At 44.2% G+C, this 12,427-nt stretch overlaps 15 non-coding genes across 15 annotated transcripts; all 15 read right to left on the reverse strand.

Moving 5' to 3' along the window:
• Nucleotides 1-44: 44 nt before the first annotated feature.
• trnaq-uug (transfer RNA glutamine (anticodon UUG)) lies at nt 45-116 on the reverse strand. Its single transcript has one exon. It is a non-coding gene; the product is annotated as a tRNA-Gln (tRNA).
• A 90-nt stretch (nt 117-206) lies between these two features.
• Nucleotides 207-279, reverse strand: trnaf-gaa (transfer RNA phenylalanine (anticodon GAA)). Its single transcript has one exon. It is a non-coding gene; the product is annotated as a tRNA-Phe (tRNA).
• A 93-nt stretch (nt 280-372) lies between these two features.
• On the reverse strand, nt 373-446 carry trnai-aau (transfer RNA isoleucine (anticodon AAU)). The gene has a single exon. It is a non-coding gene; the product is annotated as a tRNA-Ile (tRNA).
• Nucleotides 447-534: 88 nt separating this feature from the next.
• On the reverse strand, nt 535-606 carry trnap-agg (transfer RNA proline (anticodon AGG)). The gene has a single exon. It is a non-coding gene; the product is annotated as a tRNA-Pro (tRNA).
• A 6,231-nt stretch (nt 607-6,837) lies between these two features.
• trnaq-uug (transfer RNA glutamine (anticodon UUG)) lies at nt 6,838-6,909 on the reverse strand. Its single transcript has one exon. It is a non-coding gene; the product is annotated as a tRNA-Gln (tRNA).
• Nucleotides 6,910-6,999: 90 nt separating this feature from the next.
• trnaf-gaa (transfer RNA phenylalanine (anticodon GAA)) lies at nt 7,000-7,072 on the reverse strand. The gene has a single exon. It is a non-coding gene; the product is annotated as a tRNA-Phe (tRNA).
• A 309-nt stretch (nt 7,073-7,381) lies between these two features.
• trnaq-uug (transfer RNA glutamine (anticodon UUG)) lies at nt 7,382-7,453 on the reverse strand. Its single transcript has one exon. It is a non-coding gene; the product is annotated as a tRNA-Gln (tRNA).
• Nucleotides 7,454-7,523: 70 nt separating this feature from the next.
• On the reverse strand, nt 7,524-7,596 carry trnaf-gaa (transfer RNA phenylalanine (anticodon GAA)). The gene has a single exon. It is a non-coding gene; the product is annotated as a tRNA-Phe (tRNA).
• Nucleotides 7,597-7,689: 93 nt separating this feature from the next.
• On the reverse strand, nt 7,690-7,763 carry trnai-aau (transfer RNA isoleucine (anticodon AAU)). The gene has a single exon. It is a non-coding gene; the product is annotated as a tRNA-Ile (tRNA).
• Nucleotides 7,764-7,851: 88 nt separating this feature from the next.
• On the reverse strand, nt 7,852-7,923 carry trnap-agg (transfer RNA proline (anticodon AGG)). Its single transcript has one exon. It is a non-coding gene; the product is annotated as a tRNA-Pro (tRNA).
• Nucleotides 7,924-8,665: 742 nt separating this feature from the next.
• trnaq-uug (transfer RNA glutamine (anticodon UUG)) lies at nt 8,666-8,737 on the reverse strand. The gene has a single exon. It is a non-coding gene; the product is annotated as a tRNA-Gln (tRNA).
• Nucleotides 8,738-8,807: 70 nt separating this feature from the next.
• Nucleotides 8,808-8,880, reverse strand: trnaf-gaa (transfer RNA phenylalanine (anticodon GAA)). Its single transcript has one exon. It is a non-coding gene; the product is annotated as a tRNA-Phe (tRNA).
• A 93-nt stretch (nt 8,881-8,973) lies between these two features.
• Nucleotides 8,974-9,047, reverse strand: trnai-aau (transfer RNA isoleucine (anticodon AAU)). The gene has a single exon. It is a non-coding gene; the product is annotated as a tRNA-Ile (tRNA).
• An 88-nt stretch (nt 9,048-9,135) lies between these two features.
• On the reverse strand, nt 9,136-9,207 carry trnap-agg (transfer RNA proline (anticodon AGG)). The gene has a single exon. It is a non-coding gene; the product is annotated as a tRNA-Pro (tRNA).
• A 2,847-nt stretch (nt 9,208-12,054) lies between these two features.
• On the reverse strand, nt 12,055-12,127 carry trnaf-gaa (transfer RNA phenylalanine (anticodon GAA)). The gene has a single exon. It is a non-coding gene; the product is annotated as a tRNA-Phe (tRNA).
• Nucleotides 12,128-12,427: the final 300 nt, after the last annotated feature.

Genomic DNA, 12,427 nt, shown 5'->3' on the forward strand with positions numbered 1-12,427 from the left:
GCATCACCTCTGTTTTTTCCCTCCCTTCCGCAAAGAACCTAAAAAGGTTCCACCGAGACTTGAACTCGGATTGCTGGATTCAAAGCCCAGAGTGCTAACCATTACACCATGGAACCAACACACTCTGCTAGATGGCTGTTTGAGAAGCAGATAGCGATGAGGCTAGGTGGAATCAGGTAGACTAAAAGTGGCAGACATGGTTCCTCTGCCGAAACCCGGGATTGAACCAGGGACCTTTAGATCTTCACTCTAACGCTCTCCCAACTGAGCTATTTCGGCCAGGTACTTGTATGGTTTAGCCAGTAGGGATCTCTGGGAGACCGCCCGTCATTTTCGAGAAGAGCAGAGCGAAGGTCCCAGAGAGAAAATGAGTGGCCCGTACGGGGACCGAACCCGCGACCTTGGCGTTATTAGCACCACGCTCTAACCAACTGAGCTAACCGGCCTCTCTCTGGCACATTTTATCCCCAATTTCTCAGAAATATCCTGGTTGCCCTAATCAGGCTGAAGAGATTAAAAGCAAAGCCTAATAATGGGCTCGTCCGGGATTTGAACCCGGGACCTCTCGCACCCTAAGCGAGAATCATACCCCTAGACCAACGAGCCGAAACGTACATCCTGGTTACTGCTGCTAGGACGGAAACATTTCAGCTTCCATGGCTTAAAGCGCAATTTTTTGATTAAATCTACAATTAAAAGGTAGCCGGTGCAAAGTTTCCAGCACAGAGGAAATGCGGCCTCTTTTTTTGTGGTCATTGGAAATCACGCTGCAGGACCTGCACACGAATAATGAGAAGCTTACTTACAGGAGCCTGGTCTGCAACACTGGACCCAGTTGATGTTGCAGGAGCAGAGGCAGCACTTGGCTGGACAGAAGGCTGTGGAGGAGACTGCAGAGGAGGCTGAGCAGGGCGCAGAGGAGGAGACTGCAGAGGAGGCTGGGCAGGGTGCAGAGGAGGAGACTGCAGAGGAGGCTGGGCAGGGCGCAGAGGAGGAGACTGCAGAGGAGGCTGGGCAGGGCGCTGCAGTCCTGTGGGTGGCTGTAGTGAGGATGGTCCTGGTGCAGAGGGACAGGGGTTGAAGGCCTTGCTGGAAAGATGGGAGTTGCTCTTTCCAGTGGACAGGAAGCTCTGCAGGTGACTGGTACACCTGGCCAGGGGTCCACAATGCTGGAGGAGCAGGATAAGGGGCAGGAGCAGGGGCAGTAGCATGAGCCGGGGCAGGAGCAGGGCCTCTCGAGCCTGCAGTGGCTGGAGAAAAAAGAAAAAAACTTACCCACTTACAGGGTTTGGCTGGAGACAAAATCTTTTGTGACAGCTGTGAAGCAGATAAATGCTTCCCCCGCGCCAACAGGGCCTTCACATTGGTCGCCAGCAGTGGCCTGTTCTTAGTGGCAGTAGGTGGAGGAGGAACAGACACAGTGGCAGTGGGCACAGCAGCAGTGAGGAATCGACCCTCAGTGGTTCTTCGTAAAACCGGGTATGCATACATAATCTGAAAGGACACAGGCATAAACAGAACGTTACATAGCTGTCATATTCCAACTGAAAGTATTTTACTACATCATTTGTTTTTTATGTAATGAATTATTATAATTAATTGTAAATAGTGTGATGAACTTATTAATAAGAAAACAAATAACACTTCTTGGTACAATCTTGCTGGTATCATGCCATGCTTAAATCGTTTTGTTTTGTTTAGCTTTTGTGGCAGAGATTACTAAGAAACACCAAATATAACATAAAGGCGTTTATGCCAATTCATAATAATATGATCATCAAACAGATCTAAAACTTAAAATGGTATATCAAATCGTTTTGGTATATCTTTTATAACATAGTTGAGAATCATTTGTTGAAACAAAAAAACACTTGTTTTTGCCTATTCATGTCTTTTTAAATATGTATAACATAGTATTTAAAAAGATAACATAAATATGTATAGTGGTGTATAACATAGTATAGTATAACATATATGAATTAAACTTTTTTTTTAAAGGTTTTAGTAAAAATCTTCTTGTGGTCAAAATAATGTAATGAATGACACAAAAAAATACTAAATTAACAACAACAAAAAAATGGTTTAAGGAGGATATAGCTTAATTAGCGGTCGGCTAATTATCTTGACAGTAGTGGCATGTTTTTTACTGTATATCATGGTAAAGTTGCAGGTTCACATGTACAGAAGAAAACGTGTGCTATTACACGCTAGCTAGCTTTATTGGCATGTTTAATTGTCTAAAAACAAACACTGTTTATGAATAAATAATGATCGATTAATAATAGCGGTCGCCGATTGGTCAAAAGTAAGCCACAGGAGCAGGGGGGGGGGGGGGGGGGGGGTCAGGGGGCAATATGCTCTCTATTGCCCACTAGAGGTGTCCGAAAACCACCTATTCCGTGGCAAGTAGGTAAGGTTCTTTTTATTAAAACCATTATATTCTTGATTGCTAATTGTCTAAAGTGCTCATTTTTACAAAGTCAATGAAGTGTTCGACCCTTTAGCTACAAAGCTTTACATTTCGTTGCTATTTCAGTAACCTAAATTTTATAATAACAAGAAGGTGATTTTTCCTGGCCAGAAAATAGCTTGTTTGGAATTATAAGAAAGAGATAATTTTTGTTGAAAATTGATGTTAATATTACGGCCGTTTGCTGGACAAACAGATTGTTCGATAACTAAATTAATTCCATTTAAGGTTATCTCATATAATCAATCTGTAATAAGACTATTGATATATTAATGACGAACCATAACCCATTATGGTGATCATTCATATATACAATCGATCTATTTTCAGCTTCGATAATTTAACTGTAATGTGCAATATATTAATCATTCATGATTAATTATTAAATTCCCTATATATAATTTGAGCTAATTTAATGTAAGACTCATTGTCGCTACATCTGTGTTGTGAAATAAAATAATATGTCATTTAAAAAAGACTGTTTTGTTTTATTTGTAATTGTTTGTAAAATATTGTTTAAGATTTACATACCTTGAGGAAGTTGTTCCTCAGCTTGCGAGGCTACAGTTGCCATCTCCAGGTCATCTTCCTCCTCAAAAAAATCCGTAGCAGCAGAGTCTGTAAAATAACATAAAACACTAGGCACATGTCACCAACACACTTGTATGCGTTAAGTGATACTCACCACATGTAAAGAGCTGTCTCCGGGCTGCGGACTCAGACGCAGGTGGTACACGTGGTCCTGCAGCTGTTGAACACGTATTTTCGTTAGACATATATACTGCATAATATATACTGTAATGATTTTAAAGCTTGCAAATCACTTACAGGGTTTGGCTGGAGACAAAATCTTTTGTGCCAGCTGTGAAGCAGATAAATGCTTCCCCCGCGCCAACAGGGCCTTCACATTGGTCGCCAGCAGTGGCCTGTTCTTAGTGGCAGTAGGTGGAGGAGGAACAGACACAGTGGCAGTGGGCACAGCAGCAGTGAGGACAGATGCAGTGGGCACAGTGGTGGTGGGCACGTGGGCTGGAGCCTGCCTCTTCAGCACGTATGCTTTGAAAAGGGCCATATTGGTGTTAGGCCTGGCCTTTGCCTTCTTCAGGTAGGTGATGAGAGCCTGGGCCTCCTTGCTTGGGTCCTCATATACCTCCTTCATTGACCTACCCTTAAAATCCCCAAACTCCACCATCAGACATCCAGAGTCTCCTGTCCTCTCGGCCTCCTGCAGCATGGCCTGTTTTTTCTGATACACCTCCACAGCCTCGCCTACCTCCCTGATCTGCGAGGTGTATCTGAGGAACAGGTGTTTGTTGGCCGACAGCGGGTTGTCCCTCTCCTCCTCCCCCAAAATGCTGCTGACCAGATAGCAGGCATACCCCAGTGAGTTCTCCAGCAGCCACAGGAACCTCTGACCCTGGTGTTTCCCAAACTGGATCTTGCAGTGAGCCAGAACCAGGTACTGGTCTCCAGGATTCCCTCCATTCTGCCTCACAAAGGCAGTGGCCTCAGCCAGGACCTCCTCCTTACACCTGGCCCTATCTGCCAACACGATCTCCCTCCTATTGGCCTCCTCAGTTGGCCCCATAAGGAGTCGACCCTCAGAGGTTCTTCGTAAAACCGGGTATGCATACATAATCTGAAAGGACACAGGCATAAACAGAACGTTACATAGCTGTCATATTCCAACTGAAAGTATTTTACTACAGCATTTGCTTTTTATGTAATAAATTATTATAATATTATAGTAATTAATGATTATTATTATTATGAGCATAAGCATTATTGTTTTTTATACAACTGTGAATCACTTTGAATTGCCTTGTGTACAAATTGTAAATAGTGTGATGAACTTATTAATAAGAAAATAAATAACACTTCTTGGTACAATCTTGCTGGTATCATGCCCTGCTTAAATCGTTTTGTTTTGTTTAGCTTTTGTGGCAGAGATTACTAAGAAACACCAAATATAACATAAAGGCGTTTATGACAATTCATAATAATATGATCATCAAACAGATCTAAAACTTAAAATGGTATATCAAATCGTTTTGGTATATCTTTTATAACGTAGTTGAGAATCATTTGTTGAAACAAAAAAACACTTGTTTTTGCCTATTCATGTCTTTTTAAATATGTATAACATAGTATTTAAAAAGATAACATAAATATGTATACTGGTGTATAACATAGTATAGTATAACATATATGAATTAAACTTTTTTTTAAAGGTTTTAGTAAAATATCTTCTTGTGCTCAAAATAATGTAATGAATGACAAAAATGAGGATGGAGGAATCGAATGAAAGCTTTTTTATACATTGGAATACTTGATCACTCGAGCGTCACTTCATAGCGTCATCAGCAGCGCTCAAAGGATCTGCCCTCATGTTGTTGCAGTTTGTTTATTTAAGCAATTCATAATAAATAATAATAAAGCAAGATACCCTGTTGAAATATGTGTAATGTGTGGTTTATATAAACTGCAAAGGTAAAGTATACTTTAAAACAGATTGTGACCGATGTGAAGGGGGAGGAGAATGTATACGTGCGTCACGTTTAGTCAATAAAACACTTCCGCATAGGATACAACTGTGTATCCTCGCTCATGACTCCTCTGAAAGCCTCCTCACTCCTCGAGGTGCAATTAGGGCAGTGTTTCCCAAACTTTTTTCAGTCGAGGCACCCTTTGAAAATTTAAAAAAAATTGTGGCACCCTACACTAGTGTTGTCACGATACTACTTTGATACTATACCTTGAAATGTATTGATTTTCAATACCACAGGGAATAACTGCCGTATATAGGCCTACTGTCATATAGATATTTTTTAATATTATCAATTTTTTTGTCCATCCATTTAAAGTCTAGGAAATCATTAATTTCTTCTGCAGAGATGACTTTACATGATGACATATTTAATTAAGGCTTTTATTCATAATTCAGCAAAACATTGCTCAATTACCATTGCAAATCTCACCTAAATGTTTGCTCACTCAGTGTAGGCCTATTTGTGTTTTTATATTGGGATAATTTTGTTATAATTGCACAAGATAGCTTGTTTTTAATATATTTTATAATGTAATAATTTCACAGTTAATCTCCAAATTAATGTATAAACAACATAAAGACAGTATATTTTAAATAATTGTTTAATGGCATCTTTTTTATGAATGAAGCCCAGTATCACTGATACCAATACTGCTACTGATGTCAGGAAATACACAGAAATTGAATAAAGTTATCAAACACTTTACAGTCTTCACTGCATAAATAATAAATTAAATATAGATGAATCCTTATTAAAGCTACAAGCGTTCTTTAGTCAAGAGCAGTGAGTAATTTTCTCTGTTACCTGTTCTTTGATTCTGTTGTCACTGCTGCACTTGTTTATCTCACACGCGTCCCATCTTCTCACAACTCTAATTTAAGATTTTAACTAATTTAAGACTGCTCTCATGAGGATACTCAACAAAACGGACATTTTGTCATAACTGTGTGTTATTATTCGTTCAAGCACGAAAGAGAAGTCGATTCTGGCACGCGATGCGCGTCGTCCTGTGTCAGCAGGACATTCACAGACAGCGCGTTCTCTTTTGTCTTTTCGCGGTTGCATGGTTTAAAAGCATTTGCATGAATAAGAACGTGATTATATAATGTAAGGCTAGCCAAAGGATGACAGAAAAAACGGATGCTGCGTTAATTGTGTTTAAATCTTTTTTAACGCGTAAAACTGAAAAACATTAATCGCACGCGTTACCGTTGACAGCAGTACGGACATAACCGATGTGTTTGTAAATATGCGGCAAGACGGACGTTGTGACAATGGTTCGTGTGTATTTGACCGTAAGCGCAACAAGCCATGAAAAAGAGGCAGCTTTATGTGTGGACGCTGGGAATGAAGCACGAGAATGAAATCATGAGGAACCCCCGCAATTCAACGAACGCGGAAAACTTATGAGTTGCATTTTTTATTATAAATTTGTGTGCATTATTTGTTGTTATTAGACGATGCGAGAATGATGATACATTTATTATTATTTTTTTTACACATTTTAGCAATTTAAAAATGTTTAATGGAGTTTTTACACGGCATCCCTGCTCTCGCCAGAAGGCACCCCAGGGTGCCGCGGCACCCCGTTTGGGAAACGCTGAATTAGAGAATTGAGATGTCCTTCAAGATGGCTGAGCTCGATCGGTTTCCGGGTCATAGGATGGAGGACAGAGGAACGAGGAGACGAGGAGGGATATTGAGAAGCACCCTATGTTTCCCCAATTCCGACTCGGTTTGAGAGTGCCAATTTCACCGCCACGTCAGCAGTTGCGCATCACCTCTGTTTTTTCCCTCCCTTCCGCGAAGAACCTAAAAAGGTTCTACCGAGATTTGAACTCGGATCGCTGGATTCAAAGCCCAGAGTGCTAACCATTACACCATGGAACCAACACACCCTCCCAGCTGTTTGTCTGAGAGGGAGATAGCGATGAGGCTAGGTGGAATCAGGTAGCCTAAAGGAGGCGGGCGTGGTTCCTCTGCCGAAACCCGAGATTGAACCAGGGACCTTTAGATCTTCAGTCTAACACTCTCCCAACTGAGCTATTTCGGCCAGGTACTTGTGCTGTTTAGCCTGGCAAATGAAGGTCCCACCGAGATTTGAATTCGGATCACTGGATTCAGAGCCCAGAGTGCTAACCCTTACACCATGGAACCTCGGCGTGTGTCAACTTTTCCCATGAGGTACAGAGATTTAAGTCATTCAGTCCAGAACCCCGATAGCAAGGAGCGAAAGAAGCCTTTGCTTTTTAAGCCCATGTTTCCCCAATTCCGACTCGGTTTAAGAGTGCCAATTTCACCGCCACGTCAGCAGTTGCGCATCACCTCTGTTTTTCCCCTCCCTTCCGCAAAGATCCTAAAAAGGTTCCACCGAGATTTGAACTCGGATCGCTGGATTCAAAGCCCAGAGTGCTAACCATTACACCATGGAACCAACACACCCTGCTAACTGGCTGTCTGAGAGGTGGAATCAGGTAGACTAAAAGAGGGGGAGGTTTTTCCTCTGCCGGAACCCGGGATTGAACCAGGGACCTTTAGATCTTCAGTCTAACGCTCTCCCAACTGAGCTATTTCGGCCAGGTACTTGTGCGGTTTGGCCAGCATGGATGTATGGGAGACCGCCCGTCATTTTCGAGAAGAGCAGAGCGAAGGTCCCAGAGAGAAAATGATTGGCCCGTACGGGGATCGAACTCGCAGCCTTGGCGTTATTAGCGCCACGCTCTAACCAACTGAGCTAACCAGCCTCTCTCTGGCACATTTTATCCCCAATTGCTCAGAAATATCCTGGTTGCCCTAATAAGGCTGAAGAGATTAAAAGCAAAGCTGAATAATGGGCTCGTCCGGGATTTGAACCCGGGACCTCTCGCACCCTAAGCGAGAATCATACCCCTAGACCAACGAGCCGAAACATACATCCTCCCTGCTGCTGTCGGGCCGAAAACATTTCAGCTTCCATGGCTTAAAGCGCAATTTTTTGATTAAATCAACAATTAAAAGGTAGCCAGTGCAAAGTTTCCAGCACAGAGGAAATGCGGCCTCTTTTTTTATGGTCATTGGAAATCACGCTGCAGGACCTGCACACAAATAATGAGAAGCTTACTTACAGGAGCCTGGTCTGCAACACTGGACCCAGTTGATGTTGCAGGAGCAGAGGCAGCACTTGGCTGGACAGAAGGCTGTGGAGGAGACTGCAGAGGAGGCTGAGCAGGGCGCAGAGGAGGAGACTGCAGAGGAGGCTGGGCAGGGCGCAGAGGAGGAGACTGCAGAGGAGGCTGGGCAGGGCGCAGAGGAGGAGACTGCAGAGGAGGCTGGGCAGGGTGCAGAGGAGGAGACTGCAGAGGAGGCTGGGCAGGGCGCTGTTTGTTGTCCGACAGCGGGTTGTCCCTCTCCTCCTCCCCCAAAATGCTGCTGACCAGATAGCAGGCATACCCCAGTGAGTTCTCCAGCAGCCACAGGAACCTCTGACCCTGGTGTTTCCCAAACTGGATCTTGCAGTGAGCCAGAACCAGGAACTGGTCTCCAGGATTCCCTTTTTAAGCCCATGTTTCCCCAATTCCGACTCGGTTTGAGAGTGCCAATTTCACCGCCATGTCAGCAGTTGCGCATCACCTCTGTTTTTCCCCTCCCTTCCGCAAAGATCCTAAAAAGGTTCCACCGAGATTTGAACTCGGATCGCTGGATTCAAAGCCCAGAGTGCTAACCATTACACCATGGAACCAACACACCCTGCTAACTGGCTGTCTGAGAGGTGGAATCAGGTAGACTAAAAGAGTGGGAGGTTGTTCCTCTGCCGAAACCCGGGATTGAACCAGGGACCTTTAGATCTTCAGTCTAACGCTCTCCCAACTGAGCTATTTCGGCCAGGTACTTGTGCGGTTTGGCCAGCATGCATGTATGGGAGACCGCCCGTCATTTTCGAGAAGAGCAGAGCGAAGGTCCCAGAGAGAAAATGATTGGCCCGTACGGGGATCGAACCCGCAGCCTTGGCGTTATTAGCGCCACGCTCTAACCAACTGAGCTAACAAGCCTCTCTCTGGCACATTTTATCCCCAATTGCTCAGAAATATCCTGGTTGCCCTAATAAGGCTGAAGAGATTAAAAGCAAAGCCGAATAATGGGCTCGTCCGGGATTTGAACCCGGGACCTCTCGCACCCTAAGCGAGAATCATACCCCTAGACCAACGAGCCGAAACATACATCCTCCCTGCTGCTGTCGGGCCGAAAACATTTCAGCTTCCATGGCTTAAAGCGCAATTTTTTGATTAAATCAATAATTAAAAGGTAGCCAGTGCAAAGTTTCCAGCACAGAGGAAATGCGGCCTCTTTTTTTGTGGTCATTGGAAATCACGCTGCAGGACCTGCACACGAATAATGAGAAGCTTACTTACAGGAGCCTGGTCTGCAACACTGGACCCAGTTGATGTTGCAGGAGCAGAGGCAGCACTTGGCTGGACAGAAGGCTGTGGAGGAGACTGCAGTGGAGGCTGAGCAGGGCGCAGAGGAGGAGACTGCAGAGGAGGCTGGGCAGGGCGCAGAGGAGGAGACTGCAGAGGAGGCTGGGCAGGGCGCAGAGGAGGAGACTGCAGAGGAGGCTGGGCAGGGTGCAGAGGAGGAGACTGCAGAGGAGGCTGGGCAGGGCGCTGCAGTCCTGTGGGTGGCTGTAGTTAGGATGGTCCTGGTGCAGAGGGACAGGGGTTGAAAGCCTTGCTGGAAAGATGGGAGTTGCTCTTTCCAGTGGACAGGAAGCTCTGCAGGCGACTGGGACACCTGGCCAGGGGTCCACAATGCTGGAGGAGCAGGATAAGGGGCAGGAGCAGGGGCAGTAGCACGAGCCGGGGCAGGAGCAGGGCCTCTCGAGCCTGCAGTGGCTGGAGAAAAAAGAAAAAACTTACCCACTTACAGGGTTTGGCTGGAGACAAAATCTTTTGTGTGTCTCTTTTTAGTGGCAGTAGGTGGAGGAGGAACAGACATAGTGGCAGTGGGCACAGCAGAAGTGAGGACAGATGCAGTGGGCACAGTGGTGGTGGGCACGTGGGCTAGAGCCTGCCTCTTCAGCACGTATTCTTTGAAAAGGGCCATATTGGTGTTAGGCCTGGCCTTTCCCTTCTTCAGGTAGGTGATGAGAGCCTGGGCCTCCTTGCTTGGGTCCTCATACACCTCCTTCATTGACCTACCCTTAAAATCCCCAAACTCCACCATCAGACATCCAGAGTCTCCTGTCCTCTGGGCCTCCTGCAGCATGGCCTGTTTTTTTCTGATACACCTCTACAGCCTCGCCTACCTCCCTGATCTGCGAGGTGTATCTGAGGAACAGGTGTTTGTTGTCCGACAGCGGGTTGTCCCTCTCCTCCTCCCCCAAAATGCTGCTGACCAGATAGCAGGCATACCCCAGTGAGTTCTCCAGCAGCCACAGGAACCTCTGACCCTGGTGTTTCCCAAACTGGATCTTGCAGTGAGCCAGAACCAGGAACTGGTCTCCAGGATTCCCTCCATTCTGCCTCAAAAAGGCAGTGGCCTCAGCCAGGACCTCCTCCTTACACCTGGCCCTCCCTGCCAACACGATCTTCCTCCTATTGGCCTCCTCAGTTGGCCCCATAAGGAGTCGACCCTCAGAGGTACTTCGTAAAACCGGGTATGCATACATAATCTGAAAGGACACAGGCATAAACAGAACGTTACATAGCTGTCATATTCCAACTGAAAGTATTTTACTACATCATTTGTTTTTTATGTAATTAATTATTATAATATTATAATAATTAATGAATATTATTATTATTATTATGAGCATAAGCATTATTGTTTTTTATACAACTGTGAATCACTTTGAATTGCCTTGTGTACAAATTGTAAATAGTGTGATGAACTTATTAATAAGAAAATAAATAACACTTCTTGGTACAATCTTGCTGGTATCATGCCATGCTTAAATCGTTTTGTTTTGTTTAGCTTTTGTGGCAGAGATTACTAAGAAAAACCAAATATAACATAATGGCGTTTATGCCAATTCATAATAATATGATCATCAAACAGATCTAAAACTTAAAATGGTATATCAAATCGTTTTGGTATATCTTTTATAACATAGTTGAGAATAATTTGTTGAAACAAAAAAACACTTGTTTTTGCCTATTCATGTCTTTTTAAATATGTATAACATAGAATTTAAAAAGATAACATAAATATGTATACTGGTGTATAACATAGTATAGTATAACATATATGAATTAAACTTTTTTTTAAAGGTTTAAGTAAAATATCTTCTTGTGCTCAAAATAATGTAATGAATGACAAAAATGAGGATGGAGGAATCGAATGAAAGCTTTTTTATACATTGGAATACTTGATCACTCGAGCGTCACTTCATAGCGTCATCAGCAGCGCTCAAAGGATCTGCCCTCATGTTGTTGCAGTTTTTTTATTTAAGAAATTCATAATAAATAATAATAAAGCAAGATACCCTGTTGAAATATGTGTAATGTGTGGTTTATATAAACTGCAAAGGTAAAGTATACTTTAAAACAGATTGTGACCGATGTGAAGGGGGAGGAGAATGTATACGTGCGTCACGTTTAGTCAATAAAACACTTCCGCATAGGATACAACTGTGTATCCTCGCTCATGACTCCTCTGAAAGCCTCCTCACTCCTCGAGGTGCAATTAGAGAATTGAGATGTCCTTCAAGATGGCTGAGCTCGATCGGTTTCCGGGTCATAGGATGGAGGACAGAGGAACGAGGAGACGAGGAGGGATATTGAGAAGCACCCTATGTTTCCCCAATTCCGACTCGGTTTGAGAGTGCCAATTTCACCGCCACGTCAGCAGTTGCGCATCACCTCTGTTTTTTCCCACCCTTCCGCGAAGAACCTAAAAAGGTTCTACCGAGATTTGAACTCGGATCGCTGGATTAAAAGCCCAGAGTGCTAACCATTACACCATGGAACCAACACACCCTCCCAGCTGTCTGTCTGAGAGGCAGATAGCGATGAGGCTAGGTGGAATCAGGTAGCCTAAAGGAGGCAGGCGTGGTTCCTCTGCCGAAACCCGAGATTGAACCAGGGACCTTTAGATCTTCAGTCTAACACTCTCCCAACTGAGCTATTTCGGCCAGGTACTTGTGCTGTTTAGCCTGCCAAATGAAGGTCTCACCGAGATTTGAATTCGGATCACTGGATTCAGAGCCCAGAGTTCTAACCCTTACACCATGGAACCTCGGCGTGTGTCAACTTTTCCCATGAGGTGCAGAGATTTAAGTCATTCAGTCCAGAACCGCGATAGCAAGGAGCAAAATAAGCCTTTGCTTTTTAAGCCCATGTTTCCCCAATTCCGACTCGGTTTGAGGGTGCCAATTTCACCGCCACGTCAGCAGTTGCGCATCACCTCTGTTTTTCCCCTCCCTTCCCCAAAG

Source organism: Siphateles boraxobius, unplaced genomic scaffold (assembly GCF_051911475.1).
Source record: "Siphateles boraxobius isolate OS27281-9 unplaced genomic scaffold, OSU_SipBor_1 269, whole genome shotgun sequence".
Taxonomy (NCBI): domain Eukaryota; kingdom Metazoa; phylum Chordata; class Actinopteri; order Cypriniformes; family Leuciscidae; genus Siphateles; species Siphateles boraxobius.